General features: G+C 39.0%; 1 long non-coding RNA gene across 1 annotated transcript in view; it reads left to right on the plus strand.

Moving 5' to 3' along the window:
• The first annotated feature begins 10624 nt into the window (after window positions 1-10624).
• Window positions 10625-23195, plus strand: part of LOC141954740 (uncharacterized) — a 29706-nt gene continuing 17135 nt past the window's right edge. Inside the window, exons 1-2 of the long non-coding RNA XR_012632234.1 lie at window positions 10625-10705; window positions 19396-19505. This is a non-coding gene — a long non-coding RNA (uncharacterized LOC141954740). The remainder of the gene's footprint in view (window positions 10706-19395; window positions 19506-23195) is intronic.

The raw sequence follows: 23195 nt of genomic DNA on the forward strand, positions 1-23195 counted from the left end.
GGTTGGAGCAACTCTCCTATGAGGATAGGTTGGGATTGTTCAGCCTGGAGAAGAGAAGGCTTTGGGGACACCTCGTTGTGGCCTTTCAATAACTAAAGGGGGGCTTATAAGAAAGATGGGGACAGACGTTTTAGTAGGGACTGTTGTGATAGGACAAGGGGTAATGGTTTTAAACTAAAAGAGGGTAGTTTTAGACTAGATATAAGGAAGAATTTTTTTACGAGGAGGGTGGTGAAACCTGGAACAGGTTGCCCACAGACGTGGTAGATGCCTCATCCCTAGAAACATTCAAGGCCAGGTTGGATGGGGCTCTGAGCAACCTGGTCTAGTGGAATATGTCCCTGGTCATTGCAGGGGGGTTGGTCTAGATGACCTTTAAAGGTCCCTTCCAACCCAAACTATTCTGATTCTGTAATTCTTTGTGCAAGTGGGATGGCACCAACCATTCAGCATATTTTTTCTTCCCAGGAATGCACATTTACTTCTGATAGCCACTGATCTGTCTTTTCCTTTCTTCAGAGAGCGTGTTCCTTTCTTTTTCCTGGCAGCCAGCATTTGCCTGGCTAAACACTTTATACTCACTGTATAAAAAAAGAAATCACTCTAAAAATTTAATTCTCTATGAAACTTCCAAAAGTGATTTCTAGACCATCATGTGGCATGAGGCCATGAGAGTACTTTGGTTTTGTCTTCTGTTTGATTGGCTGTGGAGGTCCTGCCCTTGGCTTTGTGGTTAATGGTTTAAACTGTTTTATACCTGATTATAATTGATTGTGCGCAACAGAAATAAAGTTCATTGTACTTGTCAATAAGAATCTTGTCTCCTGACTCAATATACTTTAAGTTGATCAAATTCCAAGCTTTCTCGTTCAACACAATACGCACAAAACAAGTGATTACTCCTTCTTTAGCCTGGATGCTGGAGAGCCTTTGTGATTTGGGGAATAGCCTAAAAGTTCCTTCAGACAAGAAGTTGAGCCATGCCGAGGAAATAACAGAGAAAGTTTACAATGCATACCACTGTGCCCTGGTCCTCAGGTACAGAAATGGAGTAGGAGGCTTGTTATACATAGAGAGACAACAGGCTTTAAACTTAATATTGTACAGAAACAAAACATGAGTATTTGGAATAGGTGAGAGCTCAGAGGGAAAATTAGTTGGTATACAAGAATATTGAAATGCTTCCCACTGTTTTTTACAGGAGGGTAACACCATATTCTGTTGTTAACTACACAGGCTGAACACAAGAATAGTTTGCTGTTAGTTGGAAATGCACCTCCTTCACCACCATAAACTATGGATTATAACCTGGATTCAATGTTATCCGTTTCTAGTTTGGGGGAAGGGCTGGGGCAGGAGGTTGGGTTTTGGAGTTGGGGTTTTTTGTTTGTTTCTGCATTTTTCCTACATCTTCATTTTCCACTTGATGCTGTTTATTGGAACACTGCCATGAAACACACTGTGGAGACACCAGCTCTGATGAGAGATGGATCTGGGGCCATTCTGGTGCCCACTGGTGGGTGTTCCCTGGTACCAAGTTCAGTACAGAGCCATCCTTGAAGCTATCTTTTCCCTTAAAAAAACAGTCAAGATTTAACCCATAGAAAAGCTTATCATATAAGCAACATGTAGTCCATGTCCTCAATGCTGGAAAAGACAGCTCTTCCCACAGTGTGAAGGAAATTTCTTTCTTCCTACTCTGTTCTATCCTTGAATAATGCACCAAATTTGCAAGTTCTTCTGTTTCATAGTAGCAATCACTGGCCCAGTAGGAAGTAAATTACAAAAACAATCAACTCATTTCAGATATTGATTTATAGACGATCACAGAGAGATAAAGGTAAAAACTCTAGAGCTCTTTATGTCATTCCAAATGTCTCACATTTCTCCTTTTGCTATAGTAAACTTCTATAGAATTATTTAAATCATGGAGTCATAGAATCATAGAATGGTTTGGGTTGGAAGGGATCTTAAAGATCATCTAGTTCCAACTCCCCTGTCATGTTTGTATAGCTTACTCATTCTTAGCTTTGCTTTTGTCTTCCAAATATACTAAACATGTAAACTTCTTCCATTTATATGCCTTTTTTTACAGTCTTGTAGGCTGCCTTACACAGAAGAAATAACCATAAAGCAGTGATGTTCAGAGGCTTACCAACAACACATAAATATTTATATGTACTCCATACTGAAGATTTTCCATTGAGTCCAAATACATGTATAATGCAGACATTTATATATAATTTTCATATGAAAGGCCCAGTAGAGATGAGAGAGTTTCATGCTGTCTTTTATTCAATACACTGAGCTTGAAGGTCAATGCCCTTTTAGTTTGCCCTTGAAGATTTATATTTGTGTTGGTTTTTTGTCTTTGTGTATAGGGCTCAGTCATAAAGATGCTTCAGAGCACCAGCCTTCTACCTCAGGAGACCTGGTTCCAGTCCTAATCTAGATCAAGCACAGAGAGGTTAGTGGTCTCGTCATGCTCTCTAGTGGCTGCTTCTCTGCTGAGCAGCTGCCATGCTCCAGGGAGCGCCAGCTCTGGAGCATCAGTGGTGCCGCAAGCCTTCGCAGCCTGAGGAACAAAAGGGAAAATTGGAGGTGGTTCTGACTTGGATCTAGTTACTCCTAAACCATGTCTTAATCTCTCACCTCAAAGAACCAGACAATAAATATCTCAATCACAATCGTACCATTTTTTTAGTGATTTCAGCTCTCCTTTTCTCTTTCTGGCTATAATCCCTCAATTTGAAATCCAGAATGCATAATGGTCAAACTGACAAAAAGCTGGCTAACAATTCCAGTTTTTTAGTTATTTCTCTCAACCTTATCTAAAAATTACAAAGAAAAGAGCTATTGAGGTTAGCAGGAAAGGCCTGGCTGACTCCAGTGGGTTTTGAACCATGGGGTCACATAGGTCTGGTTCTCACTGACACTAAATTTCATGAGCTTGCAAATTGGTATGAGGTCCTCCCAGGGACAGCCTTTTTCATGTATTTTCGAATCATAGATTTGCTGCTGAGTGGGTCTTTAAGTTCAGAAATAACCCATAAAAGTGGGTTGGAAATAAGATTTGAAACTTTTACAAATCTCAGAGAAAGTTTTGGTTCAAGTTCTGAGTGACAATGCAGATCAGAATTATTTTCTGAATCCAAGAAAAATGCAGTGGAATAAAACTGAGATTCAGCAAAAACAAATGAATCACTCTTTTGATCATACCTCTAGCAGAGGGAAAGTAAACTACCTTCTTAAGCAGATGATAGTTTTGCTTTTCAGGGTTACTTCAGTTTAATGTTAAAATATCAATGTGGAGTGGCATCCTCAAAGAGTGATTTGGTTGCAACTTTAGACCTGGACAGTGGCATGACCCCACTTCTCCAACCTGCTGTAGCAGTCTATTCACACACTTCTTTTAATCCTCAGACACCAATGCCCTACAGCTACCTACCCTCCACCATTTCCACTGCACGTGGCTGCTGGGAAGGCACCCCTTCTCTGCAGGCTGAGACAGAATGGGTTTGTTGACTTTCTTCCCCCACAGTGGGGGTGATACTGTGGAGGCTTAAGGGAGAAAAATAAAAGTGATGTTTTCCATTTGTGGGATGTAGGTGGTCAAGAGAAACAAAAGCCCTTGTAGAAGTTTTACACGAGATACACAGATGGCTTCGGGGGTGTGGCAGACTCTGTTGATGTTAAAAGGATGAAGGAAGCCAAAAAAGGCTTGTGACAGATGCTTTCAAGATATGGAGTATTTAAAGAAGATTGCATTAACTTTATAAATGTTAGAAATGTTTCCTAACTAACTTCAAGTTCTTGTCAGTATCTGTGTTCCCAGATAAAAAAGACATGAGATGTTTCCTTCAAGACGAAAAAGATGCAGAGGTAACTAATACTGTTTTCAACTTTGAAACAACTTCAGGTGGAAGATATTTGAAACCCATTCTCCAAGGTAGCTACCACACAGACTGCTAAGGTTTAAAGTCAAACCAAAGGAAGCTTCAACTATTTATAAAAAGAAATAGTCCTAACTGGGGACAGGGATGTCTTCTAAAAACTCACTATGACTAAGAAGGACAAATGCTTCAGAGGTCTAAAAGTACCCAAAGTCTGAATGGATAACCATGTTGGAAGATGGATGACCACCAAGTAGGTGCATTGCGTGGCTGTTTTTTTAAGACATGTTTCCCATTAAATTTTTTTATTCTGGATGAATAGTTCATAACTTCATGAGAGCTGGAGAGCTTGCACAATGGTGGCAGATACTCACTTTGAGTCAGACTTGCTAAGAGTTGCAGGGGGGTTTAGCTAAGGCCCAATTAAGAGAGGCTGCACTAGGATCCTGTCTCAAGAGAGCTGACAAGCTGGGATATTATAAGGGAACTGGAAGTGTGGTTACCTTAGAAACTGAAATAAGAACTTCACTAAATTATTAACATGTCTGAAAATTAAGAAAAGACAATATTTGTAGTTATTAGCAAACTAGGTTAAAGGATGTCTTTTCTGAAACAAAGACAGTTTTAGTAATGAGCAAGCTGAGGTTTTTTTCCTTATTCTTTGCTATAAAAAGGGAAAGGCTCCAAGAAGTTAGAATATTTATTTTTTCTTTAAACTGACACAAACAAAATGCTTCTTCTACCTACATATATCTTCTTTTTTATCCACCTCCCTATCCTCCTTCTCTCAGTTCAGTTTATTTGGGATGGGCTCTTATAATCTTGGCTATAGGGAGGATTTCCAGTGTCACTGAACCAGGGACAAACTGCAGTACTTTTCTGGACTTTGGCTGGGACGATTCTCCTCCCACAAGATGCTTTGGGCAGCGGTTCTGCCTTGGAGAGTGATACATGTTGTGAAACAAGGAGACTATTAAAACCTTTGAAATTGTAAAATAGTTTTGTTAATTTGTTCTTAAAAATTGAGTTGACTTTAGAAGGGAAGAAGTGCTATATCAGACCCTCAGGTATCTCCTCAAACAGGAGGGTATTCTTCTTGGAAATAGCTCGTAACTGCAAAACTTGATTTCTCATTGCTCACCAGGCCTAAAATAATTCTAGAATATTTTGCATTGTGGAAATTTAAGTGCTCATAAATGAAGAGTTATCTGCAGTTTTTCCTCTCAAAACCAAATACTCAAAAACTTGGGCAAGAGAATTGTGTCTGTTTGAAGCCCCAGTTGATGACTGCCTACCTCACTGGCATGCTAAAAATAATAGGATTGGTATAAAAGTATTTTTGTGCCAGATGCACAGGATTGAGATTCCTAGGAAAAAAAAAGGACAGAGGAAGCATGTTTCTGCCTGAGAAACATTGGGCTGATCATCAGCAAAAAAGTCCAAATATTTGCTTGGAAATATTTTCACAGCTTGATAATGTCATGCTAGAAAGTCCACACTCTGAGTGTCTCTATCCAAATGCAGACTTGGTGCATGAGTGTGCGTCTTGCTGCCAGTGAGTCACCTGGAAGATTTGTCATTTGGTATCGAGTATCGAGGAAAGGGGAGATTGCAGTTTATACTGTGCAGTATTACTGTAATACCATCATTCGGGCAAATGCTTCAAAATGTTTGGCCTGAAGCAGTGGATTGCTACATTGCTCACTGGTTATTTCTATTGCTTACTTGCCTGCTGGATGCATGTTTACAGAGCTAATTAGAGTGGACTGTGTTATTTAGAGTATTAGACTTCAAAAAGAGAAAGCTTACTATATAATCTCTTTGCCTCAAGTGTGTTTGAGCAGAGATTGCTTTAGGAGACCTGAAAGGAGCCAGCAGGAGCAAACTCAGCAATTATTTTAACACAGTCAAGCATTCCTATCCCCTTAAGTGGCAGTATGAAGTATTCCCATGCTGGCTACCTGATAATGGATTATAGAGTGGAGATTTCTTCCTGTATGTGCCATATCACTTTGGGCTACAGTTTGTTTCAGATCACTGGGTTTCATGTTGAATTTCAATATGAGTAACATATGTAACAGCAATCATAACTAGAAAAGGTCACAGTTTTTCATTCTTGTCCTTTCTAGCTCTTTCCATTTAAACTTTAGGAACCAGTTAGTCTCCCACAGCAACTTTTTAAACTGTTGCTGTGGTTTCATATGATTTCTACCAAGTTTAGTAAGAGGTGAATCAAACCTGGGAAAACTAAAACCTTTATCTTTTTTTATGCTACAAAGGGAAAAAGCTGCAACCCAAATAATTTATTTGATGGAAAAGAATCCCTGGAGAACATAAAACTCTCTATCATCTTCACCAGGAGAAGGTTATGTTTAACAACCTTAAGATTTCACTCAGGGAATCCTTGGCAGTGAAGAGAGTCAAGAAATATCAGAAGCATATCCAGTCCTACTTTGCAGACAGATCAATTAGTGCTTCATGTCATGAAATTTCATAAACTTCAGCTGGGTCTTTGCACTATATACCACCTATGGTGATATCATTCATGCCCAAACCCTAGTGAAGATGATGGAGAGTTTTATGCTTTCCAGAAAGGTCTTTTATCAAATAATAGCACACATTGTTCACCAGGGCCTTCACAGGGATGCATAGAAACAAATAAAAGAGGTTGGAAGGATTTGGCAACTCTGCTGGCACTACTGCTGCAGCCTCAGTGGAAATCCAGTTGGATCTAAACAATAATAAAGAACTGGAACTGTGTAAAGCAATTCAGGTTATTCCCATTCCCAGCCCACATGTTCAGTCCCAGGTTCAAATGCCATAGATTGTACTAAGCACAGGGAGAAGAGTCTGAGCAGGGAGGTAGGGATAAAATAATAATTTCCCTTCTTCATGCTTTCATTTTGACAATCCAGATTTGTGTTCCAAATTTACTCTTTGCTGCGGAGGTTGTAGCACAGAATGGCATATCTAAGGGAGGGAAAAAATCTGCCACCAAGACCATGCAAGAGAGGGAAGCTATACTTTGATAAATAGGAATTTGCTCATGTTTGTGCTTTCAACACTTTACTCTGGTGAGTTCAACATCACGGGAGCCTGTTTTAACAGGTTCTCACATTCTGCTTGGTGATATTAGGTGTGTGTAGGTGGAGGACCAGAAAATTTTGGAAGCTTTTCATTTTCAGCTGTTGTGCAAGCTAGTTAAGCCACTTTTGTTGATTAAGATTCAGGTTCTTTTTTTGAAGAATGGTTTGTTTTACTTGGGCTGCTTGTACATTAACATATTTGTTAGACTATGCAACTGATTCTGGAGCAGTTTTCGAAGTATGTAGCACTGATTTGCAGCAGCAAGGTTAAAAATTTATTAACATTCATTTAGTTGTCCCATAATATTTGGTGGACTTGATTAGGATAGTATTCTGGAGACATCTTGTTTGCCTTCCCCAGTCCTGGAGAGCTTCCTTTTAAACATGAACTGCGGTAGCTGACTGTGAAGTAAAAGATGGGGCAAAGCAAGAATCATGTGCCAGGCTGTGGAAACACTCCTCCTAACAAGTATATTATATAAATATTTTATATATATATATATTTGGGAAACAGTCTTACAGACACTTTATAAAACATTCTGTACCCAGCAACTATGTATGAATGAGAGGACATCAGGGCCTTGCCTGATGTGTTAAAACCAGGTTGGAGTATCATCCATTTACTTCTTGCACTGATGTGCTATAAACTTTACAGTAATGATTTCCGTCAAGTGTCAGTGTGGAATCTTGTGAGCATGGATCCAATTTAATAAAGAAGTAACAAAAAGAACAGCTCCTTTGAGGACTGTTCCCTTAACAAATGCATACCAAAGACAGAGAGAAAGCAAAAAGTCTGAATCAGGATCAGCTGTCAAGTTTGACTACACCTGGAGGCCCAACGTGACTTTCACATCTACTTGAACCATACAAGAGTTTGCAGACTTGGAGCCCGTGCTCTCCCAGCTGTTGTTCTGTGGACACTGTTCATCGTGTGTGCCTCCACCTTACCTGACTATTCAAACAACTGTAACTTCCTGCAGTCTCAAAAGCTTGTCAACATTTCTGTGGGTTTTTTGTCAGTGGCCGTCCAGCTCTGACACAGCTGCTGAGCGTGACACTTGTTGTTGGCAGCAGTGCGAATTAGTGCTCCAGTGAGAACCACCCCGTGACAGAAATGCCTTTGCAAGTTAGGATGCTCAGAGAGTCAGAAGCCCGGGGAAAGCACAGCCTGGAGAGAGGGAGCTGCGGCAAGCTGAGAGAGGCGAGGACAACTGGAAAACCTGACAAGAAACATCAAAGGAGAAATATGAAGCCGAGACTGGAAAAGGTAAATTTCAAAGCCGTTTCCATCTGGCTGCACTGATTGCATTGGAGCAAAGCGAATTGAGAGCAAGCTGTTTCCAAAGGGTAATGAGACTTGCAAAGGCACAAGGCAGGCCAGGGACACGGTGCCAATTTGTTGGGAATGCAGATACCTGCCTGAAATCCCTGCTCAAGAGGAAGAGAGATAAGGAGACTGGGGTAATAAGAGGGTTAAACACACACATGTATAATTCCACTGCCAACTAATTGTCATACTCCTTCCAGTACCTCATTGCCAGAGGCACACAGATGTAGAGTCCTCTGCCCAACAGGAGAGAAGGTAAATGTACATCTCTGGAGTGTGCGTTGTGTCTTAGAGTAAGGGATTAGTTCCTCTGCTTCTCTGCATGTCAGCTCTGAACCTAACTTTTCTTAAGATGTGAGCTTAAGCCTTACTATCCCAACTCAGAGCCACCTTGGAAATTACAGCCTGTGCCTCTAAGCCTTTACTGACGTTGGCATTTGAACAGAAAGCTTTCCTTCACAACATGTGGCTGCTGATGCTGACTTCAAAGGTGGCAACACGGCAGTGTTGGCAGAACTTTGCTTTTGTGATTGATTGGGGATTTTGGGGTCCTTTGGGAGAATAAACTTCTATACTGATGATGTTTCCATACAAAAGAATATGTTTGCTAGGCTATTCATCTCTGCTTACTGCTGAAGAGCTCTGTATCAAATCTCTAAGCGTGGGAGGCAGCAACTTTGAAATGGGTGAAAAGACTGCTTATTCTCCAGAATCTGATTTTATTACTATTTGGCATTTTGCTTGATGAAGCTCTAAAGGGCAAAATCTAGGTATTCATACATGTTTGGACAATATCTATCATAGCAAGGGTGCTGTGAAGAGAGGGAAGGTAGGTAACATATGGGGATAAGTGATGCTTACACAAAAAAGAAATTGAATGCAGCAGTATTGAAAGCCAAGAGCTAACAAATGAAAAGACATCTTCAGGAGCTACAGTGGGAACTGAGTTGTCAGTGATTTAGCACCTGAGTGACTGTGCTTGGATATCACAGACATGTGTCCAGTGGAAATAAACTGTGGAAGTTCCACTGGGAAAACTGCAATTTAAGTTTAGTCTATAATCTCAGGACTACATCTTAGAAGTTTTCTTCATGAGTATACAGAGAAAACCAGGAACGATGCAAAGGGATCATGGCCTTTTTTTTTTTTTTTTATATGGAGGACATTTTTAACCAAATATCAGGCACTTCATGGCAGCTCACCAAGGTAATCAACAGGCTGAGAGCAGCCCACTTCATTACCATCTGTGGTTGAGCTGCATCCCCATACCAAATTGGTACTTTTTTCCAATAGTAGGCTATTGGGAAAAATGTGGAGGCTTCTAGTTTTCATTCTGGGGAAAAAGATTGTCCCATCCCCTTCTCAGGATTACCCCAAAGCTGGTGCTGGCCCTACACCTTAGCTCCTTAGCGCAGGGATTTGTCTTTTACATGTCAAAATCATCCCAGATCCAAAAATTAACTTTTAAATAGTCAAACCCCAGACTCATGCCAATGTCTACCATTCATCCCTTTCTGCATAGACTACGTGAAGGACTTGTATAAGATGGGATAGGAGCACCTTTAGATATCTCTAAAAGTACACCTGATAACTGGAACCATAAGTATTAAAAGCTAAAGAAGCAGAAAGGTAACTGTCTTCACAACATGTCAGAGGCTGCTTTTGATTTATTACTGTACATCAAAACCATCTTTAAACAGAAGTTATCTCCATGCTTTAATCAGAGACTTTTTGTACTCCTTTAAAGTGCTAAAGCTGCAGTCCACATACAAGCCCTTCCATGTCCAGTAATACTCTTTTTGTGATGCTTGTCATATTTTGCCAAACATCAAGAGCGATGATCTTTCTGTGTTCAGCTATTTTCCCATGTAGTGCTCTCCATGCAATTCCAGATTCCCTCCATTTAGCCCTTGTCCCTACTGAATTGAAGGCAGTTATTCAGACACAACTTCCCCAAAAGACATCCGTTTACTTAGCCTGCAAAAGAGCTGCAAGCCCATTGACCTTTAAAGCTACAAGGCAGTATGACAGCACCTCCTCCCTCCAGCAATGTGCATCAGGGACAGATCTGATGGAAAAGGGATTTTGGATGCAGAAGTGTTTATAAATATGAGGATTAATGTTTGCTGACTGGTGACAAATCAGAGTGCCAGCACTGCAGTTAACTGAATTGCAGAGGATAAAACCTCTATTTTCAAATGTTGCTCCTCCTGCTGAAGTTTGGTGGGTGTTTTTTCCCTAATTTTCATTGAATAAGAGGTCAGCACATTCTGCTGACTCACTGTATCAGCAAAGGCAAGACCCCCCACCCCCTCTTAAGGAATTTTACTGACTCATTCAAGCAGGGAAGGAGGACAGTGCAACTCCAGGAAGAGGATGTAGAGACAGCCAAGCTTAAGGTAGAGAGGTTAATTGAATGTTTTTATTTTGTCATTTTTTGCCCATTATACATAACCACATCATTGGAAAGGGATGTGTTTTGAAGCCAAGATGTCTAGATTGCAATAGAAATTCAGCCTGTTTGCAAAGCTGACTTTGATTATAGACCTGTGATATGTTGTCAGCTAGCTTCTGCCTTGATATTCAGATCCTAACTAGCATTAAATCCTCAGTTTTTGGTGTTTTGGATCAGGAGGAGACAGAATTTGGATGGGTGCTGGAGTTCTATAATTTGCTGCCTTTTGTTCTCTGTAGGCTCCTTAGGTGGCATTTCCACTTTAGGATTCCTATCCAGACTGTGAGAAGCAAATGATCTAGATATAACTGTATAGATAGATTTGTGTGTATATCTAAAAAATACACACATATACTTTGTATACATGTATATACAATTTGTATACAAATTTTATTCATATTGTATGTATTGATATTTATTTATACTTTATATAAATAAGGCTAAGATTACATATAAAAGATTATAACTAGACATGTCAGATATATATGTAACTTATATATATAAAACATAACAAAAATAATTTCTATATAGCAGATATGCATTTCCCAGATCCCTCTACCAGCATATCTTGAAATGAACACAAGGAGCAACATACTTTAAAAATGTACAAATATAACATTGCTAGCAACAAGACAGTCTGGACCATTGTGTCAGCAACATGTCCAAGTAAACAAACCAGCAGCAAAGGGGTGGATATCTTGTGAATCACTGAGAGCTTTATCTCTTGCAGAGTTGGAAAGAGAAAAAAATCTAACGGCTATAAAAAACCTGTATTTATTCCATCCATGTATTCATTCATGCAGTGTTTCTGGTTGAATCTTTCAGAAAGAGTGGCACTCAGCTATGGCTGCTCTCATGAGCATTTCACCAACAGCGGCAGCGGGAGTAGAACTGTTAAAAATCAATCCAGAAAAACAAAGGTGACTGGTGAACAAGCCAGGCAGAAAGTAACAGGTTCTGACAGGGATGTCCACAGCTGCCTTCACCATTACCAGAAGGTAATGTGACTTCCCTGCAACTTCCTTTTTCTCCTGGTAATAGCCTTGTTCAATGTCAGACTGCACGAGATGGCCTCTGGACTCTGGTCTTGCTTTATAACAAAGAAGTAGATGTGGGAAGCTGGTTATTCCCAGACTGCGGGTGAGGGATGAATCAGGACTTTCCTTGCTTTTATATAGCTTAGCAACAAGGCAAAATGTGCATTCCTGTGTTTACAAACAGGCACTGTCTCCTCTGCCTCTGAGGCACAGATGGAGCTGAGAGAAGCAAAGTGCTGTGGTATATTTGTGTAGCTTTTTCTTTGTGGAGAGAGAAGGGTTTCTGTATCATAACCTTTCAAAGAAGAGTCTGATCCCCTAACCATGCTGTACTTCTTTCTATCCTTCCCCTTCATAGCACTGAGGTTCAGAAATATTAAGAGCATTATGTAATTAGCAGCTCATGACAGTCTTCATCAAAGTACACATTTTGCTTAAACATCAGTCTTTGGTCTCTTGATTTATTTTATGTTACGCAAAATATCATTTGAAGGAAGAGACTTCATGCAGTATTAATGTCTGGAGTCTGATTGACTGCAGTTATTTCAAAGGGCTTTTGGAGTATCCATCTGAGGGCAGAAATGAACTCTCAATTTCTCAAACTTATTCCCACTAAGTCAGCCAGAGTTCAGAGCTCTCAACTTCCTGCAGGCTGTGCCTAGCAGTTTGCAGTATTGGCCCCCAATTCTATAGTTTGTCATTATCTGGGAACAGGAGGAAGGTTAAACAAGAAGTTCTCAGATATTCCGCTTATGAATAAAACATTAGAAGTTATTCTTCTGCACTTAAAATAAAACAGCAATTTTTTCCTTCATCTGTGTAAAATTTTTCTATTAACGTCTGGCTTTGTATTTTCTGGAGACTATTTCAGTGCATCTATTATAAATATTTATGTGATAAGAAAAAATGTTGGAACTCCTTCAAGGAAATTAGATGAGAATGTGTCCACACACTTCAAAAATAAATGCATAAAGTAAGTGTTCAAACTATGCTATTATTAAATCACTATATCCAGTGAGCTTTGTGGGAGATTGTTGCGGTAAGAATGGATTAGTATATTGTTACCTGGATGTGAGTCCAAAATTAGATTCCATCAACAAAACAGGAGTTTTAAGTGGAAAACAACACTAAGAGTAGCCTCTCAGGTGCATTTATAAAACTATCAGTAAGGCATCTTATAAATATTTGGTTAATTTAAAAGACTAGCTTTACACTTGATAAAATATAATCTCCAGAAGACCAATGATAATCTCTCTATTTAAACTGCTACCTTCAAAGACGTTTTGCATAACACACTGCACACAGAAGTAAATGGAATTGCTTAAAAGAACAAAATTACGATGGTTTCCAAAAAATAACAATAAAAACTCCTCCCAAAAAAGCAGGTACGTGTGGACTATTTTATGTAAGTAAACTTAATTTTATGTAAGTTTTACCTGTGTCAAAGAAAAACTTGTTAGCTTTGTTAGCACAAAATAGATGAGAGTAGTCCATTAATCATTGCTTTGAATTATTTTGTCTTCCCTGCACTCTGTTCTCTGGAAATAAACAAAGGCAAATCTGGATTCAGAGAGGCAAAGCCCGCCTTCAGATGTGGGTGTGCATCTCACTTAAATGTCAGGTAGAGTCAGGTGCTCAGATCAGAGGAAAGAATTTAGCACCATGATGAGAGAAACAGTGGGGAGAGGAGGCTTGTGGGGGAAAAGGTCTGAGGGTATTTTTAAGGGAGTAATTTTTAAACCAGATTTGAAACGGGAAAACACTGAAAGAATTCTTCAATTTCAAGGAAGAATTTTTCAGTGCTTAACATTTTTTCTGATTTTTTTTTTAATGATTTGCTGATCAAGACCAAGCAAACTGTCCCAGAAACAGTTCAAGAAAGCCAAACCATCATCAGTTAATGGCAATTCTACTTCAAAAAGTAGATGACCCCCTCTCAATCACTTGATTTCCTATTTTACCCTAAGATTCTTTCTTCTGCTGTCAGCTTCAAACCCCATGGAAATGTCAGTGTAAAACTATTTACATTTGACTCAGCCTGGTGTGGGATACAGTGATATCCATTCTATTTGGTTTAACCTTCAGTATTCAAATTGAGGAAAGCTTAGCAGGTTATTACCAGCTGATTTTAATTGTCAGAGTCACCTAAATAAAAATAAGTGTTAGAAGAACTAGAATCTTGAAACTGAATGTTCTTGAATCTTCAATTTGTCTCAGAAAGCAATTATTTGGGACTGGTGTAGTTTGTTCCCCTGGATACCTTTCGCTAATACTAGTGCATTGTCTCCCTCTGAGCTACCAAACACTCCTCGGTATTTCATATAGTTTATATATTATAGTGATCTTAGTCATGACAGTCACAAAGCAGAAGTTACTGTGGTAGTATCCACAGCAGAGAGAAAGAGGCTCAACTGCTTATTTTAAGCAGTTTAAAGAGCTCACTCTCACACATGCTTAAATTAAGAGTTTCTGCACATGCCTACTCAGCTTATATGGATATACACATACGCCATACACTCATTTAATTTGATTTCATAATACCTCTCTTAGAAAGACAATGTTCTCCCCACTAACAGAAAGGGAGGCCTGATGAATGAGATGTCTCAGTTGCTCCAAAATATCATGGCAAAAGTGGGCATTGTAACATGGGTCCAGAGTGCCCCAGTGCTGCACCACAGCTCTGCTCAAGGACTCTGCGGTCAGATCCCTTATGAAAAAAAAAAAAAAAAAGCTTAAGATTGAGCAGTGTTCGAAGTCTGGCCATTTTACCTGCAATGAGTTTAAAAACAGACAAAGATTTCTTGCTTTTTTTGTCTTTTGGCAAGTTTATTTTGTAGCCACAGGTATCCATTAGATTGATGAAAGGCTTCAAATGCACTCTCGGAATCCAGGTGCATATTTTCAATACTGCAAAAACAATAGGCAGCATCCTTAACACTGCTGTTAGAGGGTGACCACATGCAATAGGATAATTTTGGAGGTGACTGCCTTGCATCTGTTACTATGTACCTTTTCTTTTCAGAATATCTGCCAGCTTCTGTTGCACAAAAGGCAAATGTACATTTTTATAGAATTGTACAATCACCATTTTACAAAACAGGACATGCTAGCTTTTGGATGTTGGGCATGAATTGCTACTTTATCTCATTTTTACTGTGTTGCAATTGTTTCACCTCTTGCTTTCTGCCCATTTGAGATGATGCCACAATGGAACCTGGGGAAAGTGGACTGCTGCACTGTGAGGTAGCCTCTTGCTGCTAGTGGGAGAATCAATGGAGAAGTGAATTAACAGTGGGTTGTTCACAGAGCTAAGGTAACTCTGCATCAAAATAGGTGATGTAAAGTCCTCCAGCATTATCAAACTGTTGCAGCAAACCTGATAAGGGTTTGGGTTTCCCAGCTTCAGAAGAGAGGAAGTAAATGTAAAAACAGCTTCTTCAAAAGATTTAACTGGACTGTGGAGGCAGGATATGATCAGGGATAATGATGGATGGAAATTCCCATTTGCTATTCAACAATGCCTTAACTTGTCCACAGATGTTTGCTATCAACTGCCTTTGACTGAACCAAGAGAAAACAATGTTTCCAGGTTCATGGATATTTAACTTCTGAAACCTCATGAGATGATATATTCCTAGGAACACAGCACTGGAAATAAACTCATCAGTCACTAGTAGGTGTCCCTTCAAGGCCAGTCCAGAGTGGGATACATGTTGCAGTTAATCAAGTTTTAAAATCTCATTCACAGACAGATTAAAAGTGATTAGGTTTTGGGTATTGTGGGATTTTTTTTGTACCCATTCTTACTGATATATTTTAGTCTGACTTTCTGTATAACACAGGCTGAAGAACTTCTCTAAATAAAATGTCCATCAAGTTGTGTCACAATTTGGTGTTTCTTATAGGTATATATCCAATCCTGATTTAAAGAAAAGCAGAATGATAGAGAGCTCATCCCCTTCCTGAATAAACATTTCCAGAAGTTAATTACAAAAACCAACCAGTCAAACACAAACAAAAAACTGTATGCCTGATTTCTTGCCTCATTTCATCTCACTTCAGCTTCCAGCCTTGGGATTTCCTCTTGCTGCTTCTGAATGCCAGTGTTGTGTAACATCAGATATCTCTTCGCTCTGAGGTACTTATGCACAATGCTCAGGTCACCTCTTAGTCATCTCTTCAAGTAAATAATGGATTGAACTGCTTGCATTACCTACCCCAAAAGGTATTATTTCATAATAGCTGCCCAGGGCAGTGGGGGAGTCCTCCATCCCTGGAGGTGTTTGACAGGTTGACATAGTGCTGAGGGATATGGTGTAGTTGGGAAACTGTCAGTGTTAGGTTTATGGTTGGACTGGATGATCTTCAAGGTCTTTTCCAACCTAGATGATTCTGATTCTGTGATTTCCATATCTATAGTCATTATTTTACTTTTTATAGTGCTTTCCAAAGTATTTACACACTTCTCTTTTTTCACGGTTCTTAAAGGCGAATTCTAGATATATCTATCTTAGCTTATTTAACAACATTATTTAGAGGTGAATTAATTCCCCCTTTCTCTCTGCATAAATCAGGAAACTTGCAGAAAAGTGCTTATTCCAGAGCCCCCTGCACTCCCAGTGTCTCAGATTGCCAGCACATGTGAACAGAACCCCTTACGTGAGATGACAGCCAAGCAACCACATGAGTTTGATTTGTTACAAATATGAAGTGCCAGAGACATCCTCCATGTCAGAAAACATTTTATGTAGAGCACTGCATAGAAGAATCAAAGAAAGCAAAACAATAGCATTACATAAAGCAAGGGTAAGGCTTGACCTTCAGACCCTTCAAAAAGAAGCTCACCTTATTGAAGAAGAAAACCTGCCATATGGAATCTACCTCTAGCTATCATAAACTTGTTTGAAAGATTCTTTAGAAAACAAACCATACATACTCTGGTTTAGGAGGGTTTTTTTGTTTCCAGACATGAAAATGAGAATATTCTTCCTCTAGCGCAGCCTAATGTTAGTGATGTTTGCTTTACTTTGTTATGTCCTCTCAGTTTTACGTGACAATGTAGCATTTCAGCTGATAGATTGCCTCAGCAAAGAGATAATTGTCCTGACAAATGGCAATCATAGAGCATTAATGTGGACTATTAGTACAAGTCCTCTCTCCAGTTGTAACTTTGTTCCTTCTTTTGATGTGCACCTTAGACACTACCCAAGGAGCTTTAGGGCTTTTTTGTAAATACAGCAAGTATCTTCTGTGATTGCTAGAGATGCTTGCAGTGAGACACTTAATGTCAGATTCATTTTGCCTGATTGCAAGTGTTTGTAATGCAGGTCCGTCTGAGCTAGTAGCACGGGGACCATTTTATAGTCAATGGAAGAAATTAACATTCTTAGGGCACATCTAACCCATTTTAGTTGTTTACTGCAGGATAAGTGCGATACCTCTCAACTGACTAGATTTTTGAATGTGGTCAGATGCTGTGACTGGTTATTAGAAGTTTGTGCCAATGTACGTATCTTTCTCATGTTGCCATTTATCTTCTTATTAACTTAGAAAGACCAAATTCAGATGAACTGTTACCTCATTCTCCTAGAGTACTCCCTTACCACAGACATCACACTTCCTCCTCGCCAGCAATCTGGTTTGAGGACTCCGGGTCAGAGTCAAACCGGTATGACTTTTTTTACTATTTCTTGAGGAGCCTGAGGACATGACTATGTGAACATTTGCTGTTGTCACAGCAGCTGCTGTCTTCCTTGCCACCTATGTCTAGGTATGGTGACAAACCTATTAAGGCCATTTTTGGCCTAACTCTATTGCCAAGGTCACTTTCTCAAGCTAGAGGTGTGGAAGACAAAATGTTACTTTTCACAGCCATTGAAAGTACACAGGTTGGCCAAAACTATGTGGACACAATAATGTGTCACCCTGGTTTCCACTGAAATAGCCTTTAGGGTCTACAGCTGGTTTCCACCACACCAAGTCTTGTTATAGAGCTGTATCTGTGCCCTGGGACTTTGTTAGGAACACAATGTAGGATTAAATCTGGTTTCTCTGCAGTGGTAGAAATTGGTTCCTCCTTGGTATGTGTGGGCATTTTTCTTTCCCCTTCCTACCTAAATAATACAGAAAATATGTGGCAGTCAAGTAGGCATTTCATTAAGTGCCTTTGCTCTGGTTAGTTGTGATGGCTACATAACAACAAATCCTATAAATAAAACTGTTTTTCAGCCAGGGAAGACTGATTGATAAAGGTCACTAAATGCTTCCTTACTGGAGTGTGAAATCAATGAAAAGTTTAATCTGGTATGATCTGGCAATTTGTCAGGTTTAGAAGAGCCCATGTGAGCTAAGGATATAGGACACAGCAATGAGATAGAAGAGAAGAAATAGACCACATACTCAGGAACCAAGACCCACCACTCCCAGGCTTGAAACAAAGAAAGGAGAGGCTGAACTACCTGTTCAGTTAAAAAATAGCTATTTGGGAATTTCCTCCACTATCATACTTCTATTTTATGTCTTGTGCTAACTCATGTCTTCAGAGAAGTTAAGCATGATGGACTAAAATCCCTGCGATGGATATTTTGCTGCTTGCCTGCTTTCCTCTGCATGGTGGTTAGGCTGGGATTCACAAGACACATGGGGTTACCAGGGGATACACAGACTCAAAGACTGGGAGGAGTAGTGAAAAGTTTTTAAAATAGGGGAAATCCTTTGTCCTTCAGTGGGATCTATTCCAGCTGACTCATGAAAAACACAGATTATGCATGAAGCAATCAAAAAATTATTCTTCCAGAGCTGATGCCACACACTGAAATGGACATGTCCAGATAGTAGCTGGGTTATGTGAACCAGAACTGGGTCCTGCCTTTGAGATACCTGTCACCTATTGAAATTTGGTGGAAACTGTGAAATTCGTGAGTTGAAAAGTTATTAAAAAATCAGACTGACCCACACAGGTGCGTACACAGAGGAGGACTGAAGAAGTTTTGATTGTAGTTTCTTAATGTTAAAGCTAAGTCAAGCAGCAAAGAATGATGTTATGCAATGCAAGCCATTAGCGTGGTGGAAGCTGATGACAAAGTTTGATGCAAAAATATCCTATAAAAAAAAAAGACTCTTTAACACTAGAAAGATTTTACTTGTGATAAAATTACTCTTCTCCATTAAATTTTAAGTTCTTTGGGGATCGCTTTTAGTCTTTTTTTCCCTAAGAATTTAGACTATGAGTTTTATGGTCTCTGTATATGTGAATGCCTGTCTGTTATCCCCAAATAACATTTGAACTATTTAGTCAACTTAAATAAAGTTAACAGAGACACAGAAAAAAACAAAGAAAATTAAATTCTTGTGACTTTTATGAAAATAGGCCACCAGGCTGAGAGCAGATCCTTGTAAAATGCTTTATCTGAGAGAAGTCCTGAATCAATATTAGGGCCCAGAGACTTAGTATAGGGCAGAGAAAAGCCCTTATAAATATTCCAGCTACCAAGAAAACTTCAAATGGACCTTGAATTGAACCATGAGACATACATTTCATATGGGATTATAAGTTTCAGCACACACACGGTATTTATCTTTTTTTTTCTGTTCATAGAAAACGCAGGGTATCCAAGTCTTGGTCCAGGAAGGGTTGTTAAATAACTCAGATTTATTGGATGTGGGCAAAGAAGCTGATTCTAAGACACCTGATGAGTCGAGTTCGGGGTAAGTTTTCTCCCTAGCTAATTTTATCTATTTCTTGAACTGTATATTTCAATTACAGGTTCATACTGTGCTTAATTCTGGTTTTAGGAGTATCATATAATTTTGTTTACTGTGACATGAAAGTAACAACATTTCATAGGAGATTCATTTACACTTAATATTTTTGTTAATGGTCTAACGTCAGCACTACAGAGCTAAGCAGGGTCCTTGAGGAGATTAGTTTTACATTAAGGGGGTTTATTTGGAAGTAAGATGAAAACTGATACTTCGAGACATTCTGTAGATCTGCTTATTCATTCTCTATGAAACTTAGCAAAAAGTCTCCCATTATCTTCATTGACCTTAGGATTGGGCCCTCAGAGGGTGGTATACACAACATGAATCTGGTTTTTGTCTGTTTTTTAGAAATTTTGCCAAGATGCACTTTTTGCCAGCTCCTAAACTAAATGACCAGACATCATAAACTGTTTACATAATTTTTCTTATAAATTGAAAATGTCACAGTAGAGCTGTCCACCCACTTCCTGACCTGTTAGTGTAAAAAAAACCCAAAACAACACATGCCTTATTAAAGCTCATGCATTTTCAATAGCAGCTTTTAAAAAGACAGTTCAATATGCCAGCTCTTATGACATTGCTCCCATAAAATTTTTCTATTGTATGAACAAGGAAACTTTTGGTAAATTGTGCATAACACTGTGCGACAACAGCTAGCATACTATCATTTTAAATAATAAAGCTAACATATTATTGTTACAGAGTATGTTCACTGAAAGCTATCTAAATTTCTTTTCAGGACTATTTAATTCAGTATCATGTAATTAGGTTTGGTAATAAAAGCACAGAGAGATGATTAATGTTTATATGTTATTGTTTGAATATGAAAGAGACATGAACCTCCTTTCCACACAATTCTGGGTTTAATTTGCATATTTAAATGCTTTTCTAGAATTACAGCCATGCAGATGATCTTCCATTGGTCTAAGAATAGAATGGCAGTAAATGTGTTACTGAGGAAAATAGCTAAAAGGGGAAGCACTTACTGGAAATAAAAATATGTATGTTTTGTTATTTGGGTCATTCCAGGATCTTTGTACTAATATTTTAATACGTTTGCTAAAGTTAGTTCACTATTATTTGATAATTTTACATACCAGCCAGAAGTCATTATACTCCCCATCAAATTATTTGTCTTTTACCATGTTTTGTAAAGATGCCCAAATACTTCACTGGGAATTAAGATACTAGAAAAAAATTGTGGTGATGTACTCATTGCTAATATATGCAGTCTTGCTTTATGAAACACTTTTAAAATATTAACTACACCAAAAGGATATAAAACCTGATTGTGAACAAAATTTTCTAAGAAACTGTATTTGCTTTCCGGAATACCTTATTACATTTTATAGTAACATTAAGGATTTTTCTTTGTTAAACTATTGAAAACAATTAGTCCTAATGGGCTGTGAGCACAATTTTGCTGAACATAAGTTACTTGGACAGTACTTAAGAATGGAAACAATGAATAGATAAAGGCTTAATGCTTTTTTCATTAAAAATCTTAATGAAAACTCTAATCTGCTTACACAGACAGAGGCAATAGTTTTCCTTTTTCTTTTTTTTGAATCATCTGAAGATAGATGTTATACAGTAAGCACTTATTGAATAGGGAAAGAGTTACAAAAGTAAGGATCAGTTACCCAAAATGGTAGGCATTTATTCTAGTACTTTATTCCAAGACTATTGTGTTTCATGAGTAAAACAATGCTTCATTACAGAATTGTTAAAATGTATACAGAACAACAAATTATTTGGTCTACAACTAATCCCTGTAATGCTGTTTATCAGCAATAGCCAACGAACCAGCCACACTTCCAAAGCACCCAAAATGGCTTCCTCAGCGGAAGCTGAAAGTTATCACATTTACACTGTACCAGGCCAAGGGGAAGAAGTAAGTTCTTAAATGCAGTGATCTGAGACAGGCCATCTGTAAAGACAAAGGCATCTCAATGGAATTTCCCTGCAAATTCCAGCACTAGTACTGAGGCACCAGGAGAGGCTCCTTTCAGTAAATGTGTCTATAGACAGAAATATTTAATCAACTGGCTAGAGTCTGTAACTATTTTTTTCCTATTACCAGCGTCTTTAATCCTCCCCAAGAAATGTCTCAAAGTATATGTCACAGTCTGGCTAAGCACCACCCTGTGCCTAGTGCATTATTGTGAATGGAGCCAGTCCTGGATCCCATGTGCTTCCAAGTTGGTCAAGAAGGAAAGCTGTCACTGTTACTATCTCCAAGCCTATAGAACACATGTGTAAGCTTAGATCGACTTTCTGGCAGCTTTCCCTAGAGTTCAACCTTCACAGCCACCCTACCTAACCCTGAGCTCTAACCCTTCTCCATGGTCTCTTGTATGCGCTTCTCCAAAGTGCCAATGAGGTCTTCAGTTGAATTGCTTAAGGCGAAGCATAGGGAAAAATTAAGACACGCAGAGATACTTAGGAAATTTTATAACTGCAGGCATTCTATTCTTAAAAGTACTCCTATTAATCGTAAAAATGTTAAACTATCCTTAATTTTTAATAAACTCTCCATATTCTACTCCATGTTTAGTGGGAAACCTAGGTTTGTCAGTATCCAGACAAACTTGAGTCTCTCCCCTATGTTTTCTCTTGCAGTCTTGGACACAGCAGTAGCCTGCAGCTTTACCCTTCCTTCCTCACCTACACTGAGCATAGCACATGAATCTTCAATAGAGGATTTTTCTCTTCATCTCTTGGACTCCTCCAGAAGTATCAGTGCAATATCTTGACAATGGACCATGTATAAATTGTCCATTTTCTAGAAAGTTGAACTGATAATTTTGGGGGGAATTCAACTTACTTTTAAATCTGCGTGTTGGGTATCAAGTCTGAATTGGCAGAGTATTTTCTCTCTAGAGCCCACTGAGATGGCTCTATGGTGACAGCCACCACCAGCAGTTCAGGAATTTCATCTTAGGTCTAAAATGAATGAGGTGAACCTGTAGAAGGGCTTCTCAGAGTCAATGCACCTTTGTTGGTTTTCAGTAAGGTGACAAGTTTAGGAATAGGATATTAGGATATTAGGAAGCATTTCTTTACAGAATGGGTTGTTAGGCGTTGGAATGGGCTGCCCAGGGAGGTGGTGGAGTCCCCATCCCTGGAGGTGTTCAAGAGTCGGGTTGACCCAGCACTGAGGGATCTGGTGGAGTTGAGAACGGTCAGTGTGAGGTTCATGGTTGGACTGGATGATCTTCAAGGGCTTTTCCAATCTAGATGATTCTGTGATTCTGTGACAAGCACCCTCTCTGAATAGTCCATCTTCCTTCATGAAAGTAAGAAACAGATACGGTAAATAATCCAGTTCACTATTTCATACAGACCCGCCCCTGCATTCTGACAAACACTTCTGAAGTTGCAACAGATATAGAAAGCTATTGAAACAGAGGGATAATATTTATATCAATACATATATTCACTTTTCCTCTCCTATCTAAGAAGGAGGAACCCTGCCTGAGATTTGTAACAGTGCTAATTCATTTTTACATATGTGTTCACTTCTGGATGGAATTGGGAGTGTGACTAGAAGTCCAAGTTAGAAAAACATAACTTTGTGTTTACCTGTCCAAACAGAAAGAAAATACTGTTATTTTTCAGCACAGTTCTATA

This window comes from Strix uralensis, chromosome 1 (genome assembly GCF_047716275.1).
Source record: "Strix uralensis isolate ZFMK-TIS-50842 chromosome 1, bStrUra1, whole genome shotgun sequence".
NCBI lineage: Eukaryota > Metazoa > Chordata > Aves > Strigiformes > Strigidae > Strix > Strix uralensis.